Below are 22755 nucleotides of genomic sequence, written 5' to 3'. Positions count from 1 at the left end.
TTGTTGAATTATTTCTTCCCCTTCCCTCTCTTTCTTCCTCTGATAAGCCAATAATGTGTATATTACTTTTTTGAAGTTATCCCATATGTCTCTGTCATTGTTTTTAGTATTTCTTAATCTGTCTTTGAGATCTCTTAATTCTTCCTTAGCATTCTCTAATTCATCTTCGATCTTGCTAGTTCTGTTTTCTGTTTCACTTATTCTGTTCTCTCTCCCTTCTTTGTTTTCTGTAGCTCAATTATTTTGTTACCATGTTCTGATACTGTATTAGTTTGTTCAGCTAGTTGTACTCTTAGCTCAGCTATTTCAACTTTCAACTCTCTAATTACCTCCAGATAACTTAGGAGTCTTGTTTGCTATTTCCCCATTTCTGATGATATTACTTTCAACAGCTTCCCTAAATCCTGTGACTAATGCTACAGTTAGTGTTTGTATGTTATCCTCATTCTTCTGTGTTTCTACCTTTTGGGGAGTTTTATCTGGGCTTTTTTCCTGGTTCATTTCTCCAATGTTTCTTCTTGGTTTAACCATTGTATATGGTATGTTATGAAGTGCCTCTCTCTGTATTTTTCAATCCGCTATTCCCACTTGCCTGGATTGACTTGTGTCTAAGTAAGGTACTTAAATAATTCAGAGTTTCGGAAATTAATATTTGTTTCAATATTATGTCAATACTTGAGGTAAATTTTCTAAATTAATATTAAATAATTAATTTTAAAATGTTGGTTATGCATGTACAAACTATTGTATTTACTGTCAACTGTAAAACATTAATCCCCCCAAAAAAAGTTGGTAGAACTTAACATAATAGGTGAAATGTTTAAAGTGACAAGTGATAAGAAATAATGATTGTAAGAACACATAGTACTGTTCTTAGTATGACAATCAACAAAGGACCACTATTGAAAAGATAGAGCAAGTAGAAATGAGTACATATGCACAGATCTACATTTATACCAATGACTGCCATTTCAGTGGAAATGAGTTTATATTATTCATGAATAAATTATATGTTTTAAAAAATGCACAATATAAAATTTCAGCAGTTATAGTAAATTAACATTTTTAGCACACTGCTGTTCTTTATTCATTGTTTAGGTGTAGACTAGTTTATAAATTTAAGATAAAAAACACCCCAAAATTGTTCTTTCTAATCGTTGTGTAAAGAGTTTATATTATGGGAGCAAATGAATAAAATAATCACAAACATCACTAACATTTTTTAAATTTTTATTTATAAAATGGAAATACTGGCAAGACTGTAGGATAAGATGGGTATGTTTTCACACAGTTCCAACTCCCAGAACTCCATATCCAATCATTTCTTTGATTGCTTCCCTATTTTTTTTGTCCCTCAGAGTATGGACCCAGGATCATTGTGGGGTGCTAAAGATGGAAGGTCTGACTTCTGTAACTGCTTCCCCACTAGGCATGGGCATTGGCAGGACAATGCACATTCCCAGTCTCTCTCTCTCTTTCCCTAGTGGGGCAGGGATTAGGGGAGGCAGGACTCCAGGACACATGGTGGGTTCTCCACCTGGGGAAGTCAGGTTTGCATCATGGTATCATCTGGAGCCTGGTGGCTGAAAATAAGTTAAGACATAAAGCAGAACAAATTATTGACTAATCATGAACCTAAAGGCAAGAATACTGCAGATGAAGATTTCAGGTCTCCTTTTTGGAAAAAGCTAGTAGATCTGTTTTACATGTATTCCTGAGGCCCATGACTTTACTAATTTTTGCCTGAGCCCGTCGTCTAATATGCAGATGGACTCAGATTATTATGGGTAGATGATGTCATAGTTGGAAAAAGGACTAGAAATCTGGATCAAGGAAGAAAGTAGCTCCCAAATATGGGAAAGTATATAAATATTGTTAACTATAAACCCCATTGATTTGATCCTGGCGCTTATTCAGCACAAGAGCCTATATAACCTCTATATCCCTGTAGGTCTGAGATCACTTTCTGTGAGCATGACAGGAACATTCCAGGATAATCAGGACCCACCTTCCTCTGGTGGTAAGTAGAGTATATTGTCCAACCTCCCTTCAGATGATGGAACATCCTCTACCACTGTTGATCCACATTGTGAGCAAGGTCCTATAAGGACCCAAAAAGGAGTACATTACATTGTCCCTGATAGAAATGATCAGTGACAGTGGTGAGAGGGATCTTTATGGGCTTAGTCCTCTAACATTACTAACATTTTTAAGAATAGCTGGATCTTGAGCCTTATCAACTAGGAAAAGAGAAACAAGCTGTGGGTTTGTGTTGACCTGCCACTGTCCATGTCCTATTACAATTACAGAAAGTGATAACTCCTACTTTCTGTACTCCATTTGGTTTATACTCCTAGAGGGAAGAAATGTTAGGGGAAGATGACCAGAGTTCTCTTAACTCCAACTCCAATAGGACCTGGAGAGAGAAGAAGAAAAAAGGAAGGACATTTTGAAGCAGTAAGAGGTGTAGCTGTCAATTAGAAAGGAAGAGAAGACAGGGCTATGGGAAAAAAGTAGATAAATATAAATATGAATATTACAGTTATAAAATTAATAGTCAACCCATATCTATGACTTTGGGAGAACTACTATAGCTTCTCAAGTAGGGTATGGGGATACAAAACTTTGGTACTGGGAGTGCTATGGAATCATACTTCGTTATCACATAATTTTGTAAGTTGATATTAAGTCACTAAAAAATTAAAAGAAAAGAAAAACAGCTGGATCTCATTTCTAGAAATAGAATACAACATTCTCAATTACGTTGCAACAATTCACCATATCACCAATTAAAGAATGTCATTCACTGTCTCAACAGACATAGGAAACTGCCAATTTTTTAGAAATTGCATGCCTTATAGTTTATCTCAATCTTGTTTAGGAAAAAAATAATGAGACATATACAGAAATTTTAATTCTATTCTTTTGTAGAAAATTCTGGTTTCAACTCTAAGTGTTATTTCAGTTAATTAACAGAGTTTATGGTAAAATTTGAAAATTTTTAAATTTTGAAAATTTGAAGCAAGATAAGTACACATATTACCATGATCAATGAACATGGTTGAAGACCCTGGTTCCCACCAGCAGTAAGAAGTTTCAGAACCTATAATTCTTCCTTCTCCATTTTTATTTTATCCTTTCTTTCTAGGTATCAAAACCAACAACAACAATAACACACACACACACAGAGGAAAAAATAGCATTTTGTAGTGATATGTTTGCACAAGCACTGAGTCTGACTGATAGAAAGAAAAAAGTGGAAAGGACCATAGACACTTAGTGGAACCACAGATTTTATATATTTCATTGTTACTGAAAAAAATCTTAACAAATAATGTTTCAGGTTCTTGAAAAATGACCATATTCTAAAACTGTAAAAGAAAACTTAGACTTAATATGTCCAGTGTTAGTACAGTTAATTTTTTCTTGACTAAACAAGTAATACATTTTTACTCCTTTTTTCTCTTCTATTCTTCCTTCCTTTCTTCTTTCCTTCCTTCCTTTGTTTTGTATTTATTTGACTTTTATTTACTTTTTAAATTTTATTTATTTTGTAGGATAGAGAGAGAGGAAGGAAGGGAGGGAGAGAGAAAGGAAAGGGAGAGAGAAAGAGTGAGAGAGAGAGAGAGAGAGAGAGAGACATGCAGCACTCCTTCATGTTCATAAAATTTCTCCCTGTAGGTGGGTACTATGGGCTTGAACCTGGTCCTTGAGCATGGTAACAATGTATGCACTCAAACAGGTGAAGCACTACTTGAATCCACTTGCAATGCTTTTAAGTTTGCAAGCTAACTGCAATGAAAAGAGGAGATTGACTGACAGTAGATAATGCTTTCTTTCTTTGTCTTTTTATTTTTTACTTTTTGGTTATGCATTTTTATTTTACTTTGAATATGAGAGAGACAGAGACAGAAAGAAACCTGGAGTGAAATGGAGGCGAGAGGGAGAGAGAAATAAAGACACCTGCATTCTGTTCCACTGTTTGTGAATTTTTCTCCCTGAATGTGGAGACCTGGGGCTGGAGTCCAGATCTTTGCACATGGTAACTTAACTTGTATGCTTCTTCAGTTATGCCAATACTGAACCCCTAGATAGCAGGGTAATACATGTTGTTTTCTCATGAGAAGGTGAGCTCATTAACAAAATTTTAGGTTGTAATCATGCTTATAGATCTTCTTTAAACTTTGCTTACCTAAATTCAGTTAAAACTAAAACTGCCAAATCTGATTTAAAGGAAGTTAGAAAACTGAGTTCTTGACAAAGAAAAATTCCTATTATAACATATATTTTTATAAATTTGAGTGACTTAAGTTAAAATGTTTTTCTTATATGTAATATAAAACTGACTGAAGTCAGTGAGAGTAAGTATGAAACTTGGAAAACAACAAAGTCCTTGAAATATGTTGACTTTTTTCACATTATCTTATGTACAATAGTTTTATTTGTTGTAAATTAGAACCCAAGTGTAGTTTTCCTATATATATATATATATATATATATATTTGTATGTATATGTATATATATATATACATATATATATGAATCAGGTGTTTTTTAATTTTTATTTATTTCAATGAGATATAGAGAAAACATTATATGGAGAGGGAGAGGGAGAAAAAGGGAGAGAGAGAGAGAGAGAGAGAGGCAAAGACCACTGCTCAGTTCTAATTTATGTTGGTGTTGGGGATTAAATCTGTAAATTCACAACTTTAGGCATAAAACCATTTTTATAACCATTAGGATATTTACTCACTCCAAAATTCCATTTTGTAAATAATTTTAAGATGGTTACTCAAAATTTGGAGACAATTTGTTGTCATAGGTAAACAGGGTGAGATATGTAAATGATGCATATTTTGTATATCTTTTGATCATGTAACTCCTTTTAGCTTTAATGTATAGTACTATAGGTTAAATATTTATGAAACATAGAAATATAAAATTTTTAATTAAAATAAAACTGTAGAGGCATAGGAGGTGGTGCAATAGATAAGTCGTTGGAATTTCCACCTCTTGAGTTTGATCTCCACCATTGTATGCAACATAGTGATGTTCTACTTCTCTCTTATATATCTTCCAATTAATAGATAAGTAAACTTCTAAAAAATAATTATTTATGTCATCTACATGTTAATATTCATATCATCCTACAAAGAGCTATTGACAGGACCACACATAGAGTCCATTGTCAATTTGCTGTGAAGTCATTTATTGTTACAAACAACAAAGATAGTAGTGCTTTCCACAAAGTTCAAACTTACAATTAAAAAAATGAACTGAATTCCAGGTTGCAATTATTTTGAATTACAAAATCTAATGTGACAGTACAACTATCAAAAGGCAGCAGTTCAAATTATTTCAGTGACCACAAACCAATGAGTAACCACATGTATTGTAAATGCCCCAACATTTATAATATATATCCAAGAATTGAAGAAGAATACATTAAGATGCCATTTTGGAGCCAGCTAATTGGAATATGATGACAGTATATAAACTAGGAATGAATCAGTGATTCATCACTGAGCAGTCTATATTGACAAATAGATTAAACAAACTGCATAGCACAGACTGTAGTTGGCTATTGTTGAAAGAAATATGTCAAGTGAATTTAAAGTTATAGTTATTTGCAGGAGGCTTAAAGAGAATTGAAGATTTTACCAAATGACAAACGAAGAGACTTCTGCTAATGCAGAAGTAAAGGCCATTGTTCAAAATAATAAAGAAAACCAAATAAAAGAGAAATCAGGGCAAATAACCAGAAGAGTAAGAGCATCTAGTTGGACATTCTTCTTTCTCAATAGACATTTAAAACAGCAGTTACTATCTGGAAGGAAAGCAGCAGACTGACATCATATAAGCACAAACTTTAATTGCAGGGATAATGTTCTATTCCTTTTTTTATTTGTTTTTTATTCCATCCATAGTTATCACTGGGACTCGGTACTAGCATTACAATTACTGCTCCTGTCAGCCATTTTTTCCCCCTCTTCTAATTTTTACAAGATAGGACAGAGAGAAATTGAGAGCCGATGAGGAGTTAGGAAGAGAGAAAAACACCTGCAAACCTGCTTCACACATCTTGAAGCATCCTCCTTGCAGGTGGGGAGCAAGAGCAAACCTAGGTCCTTATGCAGGCCGGGAGCAAGAACAAACCTAGGTCCTTATGCATGGAAATATGTACATGTCACCAAATGTGCCACCGACTGCCCCCTTATTGTTCTTTTCCAAGTCTTGAACAAACATTAAATTGATATATCAGTATTTGTATAAGTGAAACAAATATTTAAAGTCACCACTAGCAAAGAATAAGGAATTAAAGATCTTTCATGAAGCAAATCTTATAGTCTATAGGTAGTTTGACTTATTTCTCTATCAATCTTATTAAATTTACTTGTAAAATTATTTAAATTATGTTTTTATTAGGGAAATTACTGGTTTTACAGTCAACAGAAAATACAGTTGTACATATAAACATGGATTTATGGATATTTTTAATGATTTGTGAAATTAAACAACACGCTGAATGCTTTGTAATTACAAAATTGTCATTTAAATATATTCTATAAAATTAATAAAATGTTTTATAAAGATATATATTTTTTAATTTATAAAATTATGAGTATACAAGATAACTGGAATGAAACTATGTGAATATAATTATGAAAATATTTATGATATATGTATAAATTAGATATTAGTAAGCTTAATTAGAATAACAAAGTAAAATTTATGTATGATACTTATTCCAATGCCAGTGACTAAATTAAATAATACTGTTAATATTTTTAAAACTTTTTAAAAAATTATCTCTATTTACTGGTTAGAGACAGCTAGAAATCGAGAAGGAATGGACGGACGGAGCCTGAGAGACACCTACAGCATTGCTTCACCACTCATAAAGCTTTCCAGTGGAGCTGGGGACCAGGGGTTCAAGCTCAGGTCTTTGAGCATTGTAACAGGTTTGCCACCAACTGGCCATCATGACTGTTAACTTTTATGGAGATAAATGAATGCTTGTGTTTATTTATTTTTTATTCTATGTTCTAATGAAATTATGTGAAGATTTTGGCCCAGGAGGTGGCATAGTGGATAAACTATTGCACTAACAATCATAAGGTCCCAAGTTTGATCCCTAACACTGTGCCAGAGCAATGTTCTGTTTCTCTCTTCCTCTCCCTCTCTCTTTCACATAGACAGATAAATGAATCTACTTTTTCTTTTTTAAGCTTCAATATAATTTTACTGAGAAAATGCTGACTTATAGGATTTTCATTGTCAAGGGTACCTTTTCACATTTTTCTCAAGAGTAAATGAATTTTTAAAAAAATATGACAATATTGCACACCTGGGTATTAGTCTGTTCTGAGAAATACAATGTCTAAACAGTAATGTAATATTAAACATGTACAACATAGATGTTTATAAAGTGGATAGTTATTCAATAACTATTTCAACACAAAGTTTAAACAAAATTCTCATAAAATCAAAGGGCATTTATGTTTTATTTATTAATTTATAAATATAGGAAAAAAAGACAAAGTCATTCTAGCAGATAGAATGCTTTATGTCACTAGCCACTACAGAGTATGTTTTAAACATGAAATGTATGCTAGTGAGAATTTTTATTAAAAGCATTGCATTCATAGTTAACTGTCAATTGAAATGATGGAGTAATATGTTGACAACATCTAGGATTTGTGATATTTTCTGTCATTCTTGTACCATTGGCTTATAAGATATTTCCTGTTGCTAATTATAATAACAATAACAATAATGATAATAATAATAATAGGATACATGAGATCGAATAAAGCATTATACCTTCCAATTTATTTTCTTGATTTCTACCATATAAGTTTCTCTCTAAATGAAATGCCCTAAGCTCCTATGTAACATTATGTTGTCAGAGGTTCATACTTAAATATTGAAACAAAGAACTTAACCAAACAGGGGAAATTTTTTTTTAGTTGGATTTTAAGACATACTCCTTTGCCTTCTTCACATAACTTCAAAGCATTTTAGAAAAGAATATAATGGACCTGATATACTATTACAATCCCTAACATTTTAATGAGACCAAAGAGAAGAGAAAGAGAGAGAGTGTTATCTAGACTTTAGACCTGAAAATAGTGGTAGATTACAATCTGACTGGCCATCCTATCTCACACTGATATTTGTTTAAACTTAATATTTTCCACAAAATGTGGATTTTCACAAAACCTGTTACTAAAAATCAACGTCAAGAAAAATGATAGTGGAGGTGTGGAGGGAAAAACATTTATAAAAGGATCTAATTGTTCCTGGAAGGTGTCTTCAGTGCTACTTTGGTCATATCCACATTTATTCACCAGTCAGAAAACTCCCTAAGGTCCTCTTGAGTTTTCAGGAATTACCTTTTTTTGTTTGTTTATTATTTGACAGTAAATACAATATTTTGTACATGCATAACATGTCTCAGTTTTCCATGTAACAATACAATCCCCACTAGGTCCTCTGTCATCCTTCTTGAATCTTTATTCTCTCCACCCACCCACCCCACAGTCTTTTACTTTGGTGCAATATGCCAATTCCAGTTCAGATTCTACTTGTGTTTTCTCTTCTGCTCTTGTTTTTCAACTTCTGCCTGAGAATAAATCCTCCTGATTGATCCTCTGGGCATTACGTAGTGTCCATCCTTATCTTTTTTTAATTTTATTTATTTTAAAGTGTATCGTGTCATATATTAGAATAGCTGTTTCTGCCCTTTTTTGTGGGCATTGGCCTGTATGATAGTTTTTCATCCTTTCACTTTGAGTCTGTGTTTGTCTTGTTGAGTTACATGGGTTTCCTGTAGATAGCAAACTGTTGAGTTGTGCTTTCTGAATCATCTTCCTACTCTGTGCCTTTTAATAGGTGAATTTAGGCCATTGACATGTATTGATATCAAAAATTTAAGATATTTTAACGCTATTCTTGTAGAGTTTTAGAGTATTCTGATATATGGCCTATTTATGGTGACTGTTTATAGGAGACCTTTCAGAACTTCTTTTAGGGCAGGCTTGGTGCTAGTTGATTCTTTCAACTTTTGCTTGTCTGAGAATGTTTTATGCCTCCATCCAGTCTGAATGACACTCTAGCAGGATACTATAGTCTTGGCTAAAGACTTTCTCAATGAGCACTCGATAGATGTATTGCCATTCTCTTCTGGCCTGTATTGCTTGTGTGAAGAAGTCTGCTGTTAATCTTATGGGTTTTCCTCTGTAAGTGATTCTTTGTTTTTCTCTTGTGGCCTTCAGTTTCCTTTCTTTATCCTTATTCCTTTCCATTCTAAATATGATATGTCTTGTTATTTTTAAATCTGGGTGAATTCTATTTGGGGCCCTCTGTGCTTCTTGAACCCTTATTTCTTTGATGATGTCTAGACTAGAGAAGTTTTCAGCAATTATGGCCTGAAGAATGCTCTCTTCCCCTCCCTCTCTTTCTTCCTCTGATAAGCCAATAATGCCTATATTTTTCTTTTGAAGCCAATCCATAGGTCTCTGTTGTTGTTTTCAATATCTCTTAATCTCTTTTTGAGATTTATTACTTCTTTTTTAGTTGTCTCTAATTCGTCCTTGATCTTGCTAAATTCTGTCTTCAGCCTCATTTATTCTATTCTCTCTCCCCTCTACTGTTTTCTGGAGTTCATCTATTCTGTTGCCCTGTTCTGATATTGTTTTAGCTTGTTAAGCTATTTGTGTTCTTAGCTCAGCCATTTCAGCTTTCACCTCTCTAATAACCTTGAGATAATTAGTGTTTTATTCCAGAGTCTCCTTGGTTGTTTTGCATTTCTGATGGCAATTCCCTCAAACTCCTTACTCACTCCTGTTATTATTTCCTTAACTAGTGTTTGGATGTTGACTTCATTATTTTTTGCTTCAACCTTTGGGAGGCTTTTAGCTGGACTCTTGTCCTGGTTTATTTCTCCAATATATCTTCTTATTGGTTTAACCATTTTATATAGTATGTTATGAAGTCCCTCTCTCAGTACTTTTCAAATTACTGATGACTCTTGCCTGGATTAACTTGTGTCTAAGTAAGGTAATTAAAAGGTTCACAGTTATGGAAGTTGACAGTTGTTTCAACAATATTTTAATCCCTGAGTTGGAGCTCAGTGGCTTAAAAGCCTCTTTTGTTCTTTTTCTTCCCTGTAGGCTATGGGAGCCTGAGGGCTTTTAAGTTATAGGTAGGCTTCTTAGCTTAATCAGTGACTCCTGATCAAGAGATCAAGGAGGATGGGGCAGAGATAATCCAAAGAGACTCTCATATCTAGGCCACCAAGGTCTAGATCTTCTCCTGAGTTTCCTGGTTAGTTTTCTATCCCCCAGTGTCAGCACAGGGCCTCCCTGCCACTGCTCTAGATTCCAAGGACAGTATCAATGGGGACTCACAGTTGCATTTGGTGAGTCTCAGGGGAGTCTTCTCCTCCCATCAGCTGTCTTTTTGTTGGTGAAACAGACTGGAGGTCGTGTCTCCACTGGTAAACTGCTGGACTGTTACCAGCCACCCAATCTCTCCCTATGCTCCTTTCTCAGGAATTTCCTATTAAAGCATTGGCCTTTGTCACATGAGACCAATCCCTAACCTGAGGTATGTGGTTGTGGGGAATGAGACTGGAAGTTTCAATAACTTAGCTCATTTCAATTACAACTGATCATCAGTCTTAAGAGTTTCCAGGAAAAAAGTCACTTCTGTCACATAAAATAAAAATGCACCCACATGTACATCAAACTTAGTTCCTTGAGATATTAATACACTTCAAGTGAAAACAAATTGTTAAATGCAAATAACATTGATAAAAATGCATCTCTTATTGTTTTCTTCTCCCTCCTACTTCTTCTTCTTATCCTTTTATTTCTCCTCCACCTCCTCCTTCTTCCCTCTCCCCACCCCCTCCTCTTCCTCTCCAATTTTGGAATTTCATTGCAGCTATGAGCCATAGACTGTAGATGAAGGCCAGATACAAAGGAAAAAGCTATCTATTTTATCATGATCAAAAATAATTTTTATATCATTATATAACACTACCATTTACTGAAAGAAAGAACAGAGGGAAAAATATAAATTTACAGACAAACATAAATATATTGTTTCTCTGGAAACCATAAGTAAGTAGGAAAGCTTGGTAAAAATGAAATATTATCTGACAAAACTTTATGTTACTCGTTTTGATAGTACAGCACACTCTGGAAGAGAACTTAATGTTCCCCAAAGGTGTTGAAGAATACCAATGCTCTCTGGTCACACTGTATCTTTTACTAACATAAATGCTTTGAAATATCCCCCAAAGACTTGGCAATATAAATCACTTTGACTTACCTTGTTTATGACTCTGCCTTGAGTCTGTCCCCCATTGCATTGAAGGAAGCTTCAGGTCTGTGTTCTCTTTCACCTTCTGCCTCTCTCTATCAAAAATTCCCATACAGTGACAGGAAGAACTGGAAACCAACCATCAAAATCCAATATAGAACAAAATCTTAAAGGACAAGTGACAAAGTCAAAAAGGGGGGGGGGGATTAAAGGAAAACTTAACTCAGCACTAGTGAGACAACTTACTAGTTACTTAAAAGAACTTCACAACTGAACTTTTAACTTTTAAGTTATCAGTTTTAATCCCCAACACTATCAGAATACAGTGATGACCAGTGCTCTAGATTCTCTCTTTATTTATCTTTTTTCTGTATCTCTTTTTTATAAGAAAAAAATAAATAAAGTAAAAAAATAAATAAAAGAAAAACCTACTGAATGTGAGAAAATTGTTACATATCACATATCAAAGAGCTAATAGCCAAAATATATAAAGGGTTCACAATACTCAGCAGCTAATAAACAAACAAATAAATAAAACAGGGAGAAGATATGGACAGCATATTTACCAAAGAAGACATTTAAAAGGCAAATGTACATTGTTGGTAAGCTTCTAGTTCTGCTTCTGGGATCTAGTTCTGCTTCTGTTACATTGCTTGACATTGTGGTCTGTTTACATGGTCTTTTCTGTTACATTGGTTTGGTCTCACTCCCCCCGCCTCTGGGAGATTTGGTTTAGCCCTTGCTAGTTTTGCACTTCTCCCCGCCCCCTACCCTCCGTACTTCCTGAGCTCCTGCTGCTGCTGCTGGAGAAGAAAGATGGAGGAACATATTGTGTTGTGATTAGCTTGTTTGCCTACTCGTGAATAAAGATTAAACTGCGTTCTCAGCTCAGCCACGAGTTTCTGGTCATCTGTTACCCGCCCGTGAAGCCAGCCTGGCTAAAACAACAAATGGTGCACCAACGTGAGACCTGACCTGCCCATCCCTCAGATAAGTGAAGACTTTGGCTATCTATCCACTATGGGCTGCTTTTCTGCTTGTGAAGAGGTTTCCAAAGGCCTCTGCCCTTTCTTCATGAGACTGTTTCTCTGTTTCTGGAATATTTCTCTCTGGGCCACACTCTGGTTTCCGCCCTCTGCGGCCTTTTTTTTCCCTAGTGAATGACCAGCTTCTGGGTTTTGAACCTGAAAACTCTGTTTGTCTCTGAGTCCACAGGAGGAGCGACTAGTGCCGGGATGAGCTTCACTGATGGGAGACAGATGAACTGGGACTCATGGTTGAGCTGTACGCAGTATCTTTTTATTCGTGCAGGACGCAATACAATCTAAGCCAAGCTAAGCTAAAACTAAAACTAAAATGAACAATGTTGTCTTTATATATACTTCCCAAGTAGGGTGTGAACAGGATATGACATAGAGAGGGTGGAGAGAAAAGTGACTGGTGAAAATCAGGGTGTGACAAGGAGAGGGGGCAGAGCAGGTGAGAATTCTACCACTGAACCACCAATGCCCTGGAGGGAAGGTGGTGCTTTATGTAAATGTAAAAGTGATTTATGTAAATAGACTGCAGCTTTGAGTGAAATCAAACTAATCTCATACAGACATACTGGTGTTTAAGCCGGGGGGAGCTGGCATACTATCCAACAAACTAGCCCAGCAAAAATTTCTCCGCTACCAATTATCAGAGAAATACAGGTAAAAAACTGTGAAACCACTTTACACCTATGTGAGAAAGTCATCCATTAGAAAGGACAGGAATAGAAAGTCGGGAAGTAGTGCAGAGAGTTAAGTGCACATGGCACCAAGAGCAAGGACTGACATAAGGATCCTGGTTCAATCCCCTGGCTCCCTACTTTCAGGGGAGTCTCTTCACAGGCAGTGAAGCAGGTATGCAGATGTCTATCTTTTCTCTCCTCCTTTTTGTCTTCCCCTCCTCTCTCCACTTCTTTCTGTCCTATCCAACGATGACATCAATAACAGCAATAATAATTGCTACAATAATAAAAAAACAACAAGGGCAACAAAAGGAAAAATAAATAAATAAAACTTAAAAAAAAGAAAGGACAGGAATAAGTGATAACAAGTTTGTAGAGAAAGTGTAGCACTTCTACACCATTTCTGGGAATATAAATTAGTTCAGTACTTGTGGAAAACATTCTGGAAATTTCTCATACCATTAAAATGATGGCTACATGGTGGTTTTCCTGGTAAATTACACACACTGACATGCTCAGAGACCCATGTTCATGTCCTGACTCCCATCAGCTGGTGCACACATGAGGTGGCTCCATGGGGGGGGGCATAAGCCTCCAACCCTCCCTCACTAGTTCTAGTGACTGTGTGATATAGAAAGAAGTATCAGGAGATATTCTGATGTGAACATCCATTCATTTGGAGATGGGTACAGGCATTTATAGTGAGTTAAACAAACAGCATTTTTCACATGTGTCAGAAATTACAGGTTTCTTAAAGGTCAGCTTGCCGCCATGGTAGGGGGTTGGTATGACAAGAATTGATAAGATACATAAAGGTCAAGACAATTAGTTTCCATGATACAGGCAAGTTAATTATCCAAAGGTATTTGAGAAAAGCATAGGGGTTAAACCAGTAAGGTGAGGTAGATAAGGAGAAAAATAAAACTTGATGTAAATCACAGATATCAAAGGACACAAGGAAATAGAATGTGGGGTCTCACTGCTGGGGTACTGGCAAGGATGTATGATAGAGTGTGTTCTCCTATATGATCAAAAGGTGAACTTATAGTGAATGTGTGAACTTTGAATGAACTTTGAAGCAAGCAGCCACTTAGACTGCTAAAAGGAGAATGAACTAAATATGAGAGACAGTAGGCATTTTGTGAGCCTGAGAGACTAACAAGAAGAAACTGAGTCTGGGAGACATTTTCTCTTGGCTCATCTCTATAAGGAGAGAGGCTAACAAGTGGAGTGTCTTTCTAGACCTCCATCCAAGGATGGGAGAGCTCCCCTAAGCTCTACCAAGCTTTCACATAGTCCTACACTCATCTTCAGAGAAGGGACTTCACAAGTGGTAGAACAGTGTTGTAGATGTCTCTCTGTGTATGTATTTATTTATGTATGTATCCATCTATCTATCTATCTATCTATCTATCTATCTATCCATTATCTATTTATCTATCTATCTATCTATCTATCTGTGTCTCCATCTATATATCATCTATCGATCTATCATCTCTTTTTTACCTTCTCTCTTCTTTCTTTCTTTCTTTCTCCCACTCTATCATTTTACTTCTGTCTCTTTATGTCAAAAATGGACATCTGGGAGTCTGGTGGTATCATAGTGGGTTAAGCACATATGGCATAAAGTACAAGGATCAGTGTAAGGATCCTGGTTCAAGCCCCTGGCAGGGGAGTCTCTTCACAAGCAGTGAAACAGGTCTGCAGATGTCTATCTTCCTCTCCCCCTCTCTGTCTTTCCCTCCTCTCTCCATTCGATCCAACAACAAAGATGGCATCAATAATAATAATGATGACTACAACAAGAGCAAGAAAAAGGGAATAAATAAATATAAATGGACACCGGCAATGGTGGCATTGTACAGATACAAGGCACCAGAAAAAATACTGGTGTCCAATAAAAAAAAAGAAAAATAATTAGAAATGAATTTACCTTACTATATGTCAATATCTCTCCTAGGGATTTATCTGAGATAAGTAAAAACACCTATCTCAGGACATCATCGTGCACCTATGTTCTTAGCACCACTGTTTGTAATAGACCAAACTTGCAAACAGCGAAGTAGACTACGTACAGGTGAGTGACTTATATCCACAATGAAACACCACTCAGCTGTAAGCATTCATGAAATATCTTTTGCCTCATCTTGGGCAGAACTTAAACCATTTGAAGTGAGATAAGCCATAAGGAGAAGGAAAGATACAGGGTGATATATTTATAAGTGGGACTTAAGAAATAAGGAAAGACAAGTAAAACACAAGATAAAACTTGGACTAGGTGTGGTCTATTGCAGTAGGATGCTAAGATGGATAAGGAAAGGGGATTGAAACGATAATGCAAATTCTTTGTATGATGGTGAAGAAAGACTTTGGTGGTGGGTATGATGCATAAACATCTATCAAGTGGAGACAAAATTGTACTCACCTGAAAACTATTATAAAAATAATGGGGCTGGGTTGTGGTGCACCAGGTTGAATGCACATAGTATAGAACATGAAGACCCATGCAACCATCCAGCCACCAGGTTCCAGATGCTAGCAGAATGAGACCAGACTTCCCTGGACAGACAACCCCACCAATGTGCCTTGGAGCTCCACTTCCCCAGAGCCCTTCCCACAGGCAGGGAGTTTGGATTGACCTGTCAACACCCAAGTTCAGTGGGGAAGCAGTTACAGAAGCCAGACTTTCTATGTTCTGCATCCCACAATGATCTTGGGTCCATACTCCCAGATGATTAAAGAATAGAAAAGCTATCAGAGGGGAGGGGATGATATATGGAGGTCTGGTGGCGGGAATTGTGCTAAGTTGTACCCCTCTTATCCTATGGTTTTGTCAATGTTTCCTTTTTATAAATAAAAATTAAAAAAAGAAACATACAAAATGAAAGGATGGAAGGATGAAAGAAGGGAGAACGAAAATAATGGAAAAAAATAAAACCTCACTAGATTCATCAATCTCCAGGTACAAAAAATAAAGCTTACTTTTTATAAAATATATGGAATTAATATGCTTTAGCTCGATACTGGTAGTAATAATACCAACAGAATGTATCGTGAGTTAAATATCTTAGTTAAGTTAAGAAAATTGAATTATTTTCTTCATCCTGCTGTTTGATGATACACCAGCGTTAAGAAAGCCAGGTGAAATGGTTAGATGTAAACTCCTGAAAAAAAATGTATTGCACAGATCATGTATTTTTAATGCAACTATATTACTTGATTTTGACTCTGTGAGTTTTCCCATGACCCCCCAGTTTTACAGAGCCCAATGCTGACTTGACTAGAAGCCAGCACCACACTCAAGATAATTTTCCATGGAGCAGGATAGTGGACAATTAAAGCTGAGAACGATTGTAATGAAGTAAGCCCTTATTCAAGCACATTTCACAATTGCACTGCTGTTCAAAATATTTTCCACTGCTCCCAGTCCCCTGAACCTCAGCAAAAAAACAAAGAAAATCAGCCTAATTTAAGGATAATGTTTCCTATCTGTGGTGGTTATTGGATTGCTTTCTTTATGTAACAATCAACTTGAAACTTGTATTGTTTAGAATAAAATATGCTTCCATGCCAAGACATATTTCTGCATCCAAATTGAAGTTGCAATTCCTAGTTCAGTCCAAAAGTAATTATATTTTTGCAAAGTTCCCAAAGTTAACAAAGTAAAGTGATAAAAATCATTAGCACATGATGTTTTCAGTTGTGCTTTTTAGTTACTTTTGCAGATGCAATATTGGCCTCTCCTTTTCACAGTAAATTAGGTATGCAATTACTAGAAGCAAGAATGGATTTACATTATGTAAAAATGATCTGCATAAGATTAATTATGAGCAGATAACTAAAAGTGTGCCAGTATTGAAATAGCTTCACCATGGGGACATTCAGATTCAAATGATTAAATTAGCCTTTTGGCCAGATGATAACTACTTCCCAGGCATCAAATTACTAAAATGCATGAATCAAGAGTTATGAGTTTCTTTAAAATAGAAAGACTGATATAAGGATTTTTCTACTGCTACATAGTCTCATTTGGTTTTCTTTATCTGTAATGAATTATTCTTTCACCACTACTCATATCAGTTCATATAAAATTATTATTTTCTTTTCTTTGTTGGGCAAGGTTAATGAATTACAGTACAATTGTCGGCACATGGCTACAATTTTTATAAGACAAGTTAGCATATTCATCCTGTTTCTTAGAGCTTGACATCATAGTCTGGCTAAGAGTTGAGGATTATATCACTTCTGTAACTCTCCACCTAGAAATATCTTTTATTATTATTATTATTATTATTTATAAAAAGAAAACACTGACAAAACCATAGGATAAGAGGGGTACCACTCCACAAAATTCCCATAACCAGAACTCCATATCCCACCCCACCCCCAGATAGGTTTCCTATTCTTTAACTCTCTGGGAGTCTAGATCCAAGGTCATTGTGGGATGCAGAAGGTGGAAGGTCTGGCTTCTGTAATTGCTTCCTCACTGGATATGGGTGTTGACAGGTCAATCCTTACTCTCAGCCTGCCTCTCTCTTTCCCTAGTGGGGCAGGGTTCTGGGGAATCAGAGCTCCAGGACACATTGGTGGGGTTGTCTGTCCAGGGAATCTGGTTGGCATCATGCTAACATCTGTAACCTGGTGGCTGAAAAGAGAGTTAACATATAAAGCTAAACAAGTTGTTGACTAATCATGAACCTAAAGGCTTGAGTACTGTAGATGAAGAGTTGGTTGGGGGGTTACCACTCTGTAGATAGCTAGTAGGCATATTTTAGTTATATTCCAAAGGGCCTGTGGCTATACTAGCTCTTTTTGTTTTCTCCTTAGCCTGAAATCTGATATGCAGGTGGATCCTAGTTATTGTCTGGGGAGATTATCTCGTTGCTGGAAAAAGGACCAGAAAGCTTTATCTGGCAAGAGAGTAGCTCCCAAATATGGGGAAAGTGTGTAAATATTGTTGGCTGTAAACCCTTTTGATTTGATCAGATCTGGGGCCCCTATTCAGCTTAGAAGCCTATGTGACCTCTGTATCCCTGTAGATCTGAGCTCACATTCTGTGGTCATGAGAAGGAAGATTTCAAGATGCGCCAATCTCAGGACACATCTTCTTCAGGTGTAGCATAGAGTATGTTGTCCAGCCTCCCTTCAGAGGATGGAACATTCTCTACCATTGTTGATCCAAGTTGAGGGAAAGGTCCTATGGGGCCCACAAAGGGGTCTATTTTGTTGTTCCTGATAGAAATGACCAGTGACAATGGAGAGAGGGATTTATTCGAGTTCTGGGCCCATCATGTCTGTTTGGGAATCTCAGGACTCCCCAACTAGGGTCCCAGCTGATGAGGTGGCCTAATAGTGACTAAAGAGTCATCATTAAAGTATGCCAGTCTCTTGCCCTCATTCAGCTTTTGCAGTCCTTGCTTTGATAAGGATAGCTTGGGAGTGAGTGAGGGAAGTATAATAGAAAGTAGGTAAAGAGGGTATCTAAATCTTAAGTAGCCACGACTTCATTATGAACTTCATACTGACTTACTGTAGACCATTGTCTACTTTTGTTTTCAGGTATATATTTCCCTATTGTATGGATACATGTGAACATATGCCCTGTCTTATGGGACCTGGTCTATATCTAGGTTTTGGGACTTTGTTGCAAGTGGACCACCTGGAATGGAATTACAGAATCCTATGAAATGAAAGGTCTCACCCAAGTAATGAGGCTAAGGGTTGACATTCCATGCCTGACATCTCTGAACACAGTCTAAAGTGACGTTTGCTGAGGTGGTACTAGTTGCATTGATTAGGTTGGGATCAGCAGATTCGGTATCTTTTGGTATGAAATGAGAGAAGCATGCAGGAAAGTGAGTTCCACTCTAGTGGTTCCAGGACTGGGGAAATATAGGCTCAGATATATATTTAGAAGTTATACTTGTATATGATTTCTTTTTTTTCTTATTTCTTTCTTTTTCTTTTTCTTTTTTTGTCTCCAGGATTATTGCTAGGGCTCTGTGCCTGCACTGCAAATGCCCTGCTCCTGGAAGCTATTTTTTTCCGGTTTGATGCCCTTGTTGTTTATCATTGTTGTTATTGCTGTCATTGTGGTTGGACAGGACAGAAAGAAATCAAGAGAGGTGGGGTAGACAGAGAGGGGCGAGAAAGACACCTGCAGACCTGCAACCCCCCCAGGCTCAACCCCCATGGAAGTGGGGAGCTGGGGGCCTTAACTGGGATCCTTATGCAGGTCCTTGAGCTTCTCTCTATGTATGCTTAACCTGCTGAGCTACTGTCTGGCCACCTTTTCTATGGTTTTAATGAAAATTATGTTGTATATGGGATTCTGGAGCCATTTAAAATAGATGGTGGTCATCTTTGAGTTCTACATAGGAAATTACATATATAATGTCTCAGTACTATATATACACATTAAAATATAGTCTCCCTTTGCCTAAAATAATTCATCTGATATAGTGAACATATATTTTATATATTTACCCTAATATACATACTTATAATACTATGATATTCATTATTGTAATAAAATTATAAATGGTAGAGAAACATACTCAAGAGATCTAGCATTTTTCAGCCATTCTAAAGGTTATTGAAAGTCTATCAAAAAGTGACTGCAGGGTAATGTTTTTTCTAAATTATGTGATAGGGGCAGGGGTGTGGCTAATCTAGTAGAACCCACACATTGTCATGAGAGAGAACCTGGGCTCCAGCCCCCTGGCCCCACCTTCGGGGAGAGAAGCTTTTATGAGTGCTAGAACAGTGCTACAGGTATTTCTCCTTGTCTCTTTTTCTCCCTTTATAGTCTCTGAACCTCACCTTCCATAAAAAATGACAACTAAGAATGGTGGAATTATGCAGACACTGAACCTGAGTGATAACCCTGGTAACAAAAATAATAAATCTATAAGTCTTTAGAAAATAAACTAACAAGCTGTGATATAATTAGAACCCAAAAAAGGAAGTATACACTATGAAGCTAGAGAATTGTAGTCCTTAAGAACTTGGGGAATGACAATAGAACTATGAGGAAAAATAAAGGGCCAGCAGAAAATGGATGATGGAAAGAATAATTCACAGTTGTGAGAAAATATCTTATTAAACAGCTGAACAATGGTTTAAGTGGGGGCATGCAGTGGTGTACCCAGTTAAGAACACATAGTACTAAGCTCAAGGACCTAATAAGGATCCATTCCAAGTTACAGCCCCTGCAGGGGAGATGCTTCACAAGCAAATGGTGAAACAGGTCTGCAAGTCTCTCTCTCTCTCTCTCTCTCTCTCTCTCTTTCTTTCTCTTTCTCCTCCTACCTCCTCTCTCACTTTCTTTCTGTCCTATCTAATAAAATGGAATGCTGGCTTCCAGGAGCAGTTTATTTGTAGTGCTGGCACAGAGCCCCAGTTATAACTCCCGAGGCAAAAAATCCAAACTAACAAATAAACAAACAGAAACAGTTTAAGTGAGAGGAGACAAGGATCCTTGGTGATATCTGTGGAATATTCCACAAAGTACAGATTACAGTGCAGATACCCAGAGTAGGGGCATTCCTGGCATGGTCCAGGTATGAGAAGTATGCTAACTTGACTACATATTTATAAATGAGGCAGATAATAGTAAGGAAGAAAAGTAATAAACTGAGGATAATGGGAACCATCATTATGGAGCAGAACCTTTAAGTCATTGAAAAGACTACCCATATGGGTTGTGAATGTGTGTAGTAGCAACCAATCACATAGGAAAATTCATAGAGGCAGGATAATTTTTCATATAGAGGATATTGAAGCTTCCTTAGGTCTCATATGGTGCTAGGCTCCATCCTTGGCCACATGTAAGGCAAGGCAAGTACTCTGCCGGTTGGAACATTCCTCTATCCCAAAAAACTGTCTTTTGCTCTGAAAAAAAAATGGAATAATTAAGCACTTTTTCAGCACAGTTACAAAATCTTACATAAGTTTTTTTTTTAAGTGAAATGGTAGTATAACTCAATACATAAACACACATAAATGGCATTGGCATATATGTGGTACAAATTGAATTATTGCATAGTTACACAGATGCTATTTTTCGTTTTTCGAAATTTTATGAGTTTTAGCAATTACTGAAGCATATGATTATTATCACAGGGATGAAGATGTTTAATGGATTGTTCTGGCTGATTTTTTTTTAATTTTTTATTTAAGAAAGGATTAATGAACAGAAACATAAGGTAGGAGGGATACAACTCCACACAATTCCCACCACCCAATCTCCATAACCCACCCCCTCCCATGATAGCTTTCCCATTCTCTAGCCCTCTGGGAGCATGGACCCAGGGTCATTGAGGGTTGCAGAAGGTAGAAGGTCTGGCTTCTGTAATTGCTTCCCCGCTGAACATGGGTGTTGACTGGTCGGTCCATACTCCCAGTCTGCCTCTCTCTTTCCCTAGTAAGGTGTGTCTCTGGGGAAGCAGAGCTCCAGGACACATTGGTGGGGTCTTCAATCCAGGGAAACCTGGCCAGCATCCTGGTGGCATCTGGAACCTGGTGATTGAAAAGAGAGTTAACATATGAAGCCAAACAATTTGTTGAGCAATCATGGATCCCAAGCTTGGAATAGTGTACTTCTGCTTTCAGGTATATATTTTGCAGTAGTTTATGGATACCTGTGAACATAAGCTCTCTCTCACAGAAAGTGGTGTATATCTAGGTTATGGGACTTTGTTAGAAAGTGAACTACCTGAGATGAAAATTAGAGTGTACTATAAAAGGAAAGGTCTCACCAGAGTAATGAAGCCGAAGGGTTGTGAAGTCTCTGGACACAGTCTGAGGTGAAGCATGTTGAGGTGGCAATCATTGCATTGGTTAGGTTGTGATCGGCGGATGCAATATTATTTGGTATGGATTGGGAGACGCATATGGGAAAGTGGGCCCTGTCCAAGGGTTCCAGGACTGGGGGAAGTAGGGGCTCTATAGTGGAGATGTGAGGTTCCTGCTGTCTTAGGGTTCAAAAAGACAATCGATAGTTAATGTTATCATCACATTATTTGGTAATTGGGTTAACTTTGAAAAGTCCTTTTGTTAGGGTTTGCTGTACAGTACCCAGTATCTTGTATATAGCTGTGCTACTGGCTACTTCTAATCTACTTGGTCTAGGCTTTTGAGAGAGTCTGCATATCAAATACACAGCCTATATATTAAAAAGATTCAGTTTGTGTTTTGAGAAACTTTGAGACATACAACTGATTTTCCCCCTAGCTGCTTTTCAAAGAATAATACAGGGCAGGACAACAATGTTGAGTGTTCAATAATAATTCAGGTGAAAGATGATAGTGATTTGGATCAGAGTGGTAACATTGGGGTGGTTTAATATTTGAACTTTGAAGATAAATTCTATTGTCTTCATGGTAAATATAAATGGTGAGAATAAAAAAATATGATAGAAAGAATCTTAGAAAACACAAATCTAAGAACTGATTTGCTGTTTATGAACATGATAGAAGCTTGGGAGAGGAAGCTGGCAGGAGCCTCAGCCAGTAGAATGCACATGCCCATAATTTCTCACCTTCGTCTTTTAATACAAGTGTCCTGCTGTATGTCTAAAGATAAGGTGCAGGGCACAACTTATGAGTTAGTTTACCTGAGTACAAGAGGAGTTTTAGAAATTAATGACTTATGAGAAATTGATCCCTGTAACTAACTTTAGGCTTTTGCAAACCATTATTAAATTACTT

This window comes from Erinaceus europaeus, chromosome 14, assembly GCF_950295315.1.
Source record: "Erinaceus europaeus chromosome 14, mEriEur2.1, whole genome shotgun sequence".
Classification (NCBI taxonomy): domain Eukaryota; kingdom Metazoa; phylum Chordata; class Mammalia; order Eulipotyphla; family Erinaceidae; genus Erinaceus; species Erinaceus europaeus.
The sequence above is the reverse complement of the archived record's forward strand: the minus strand, read 5'-3'. Positions refer to the sequence as shown.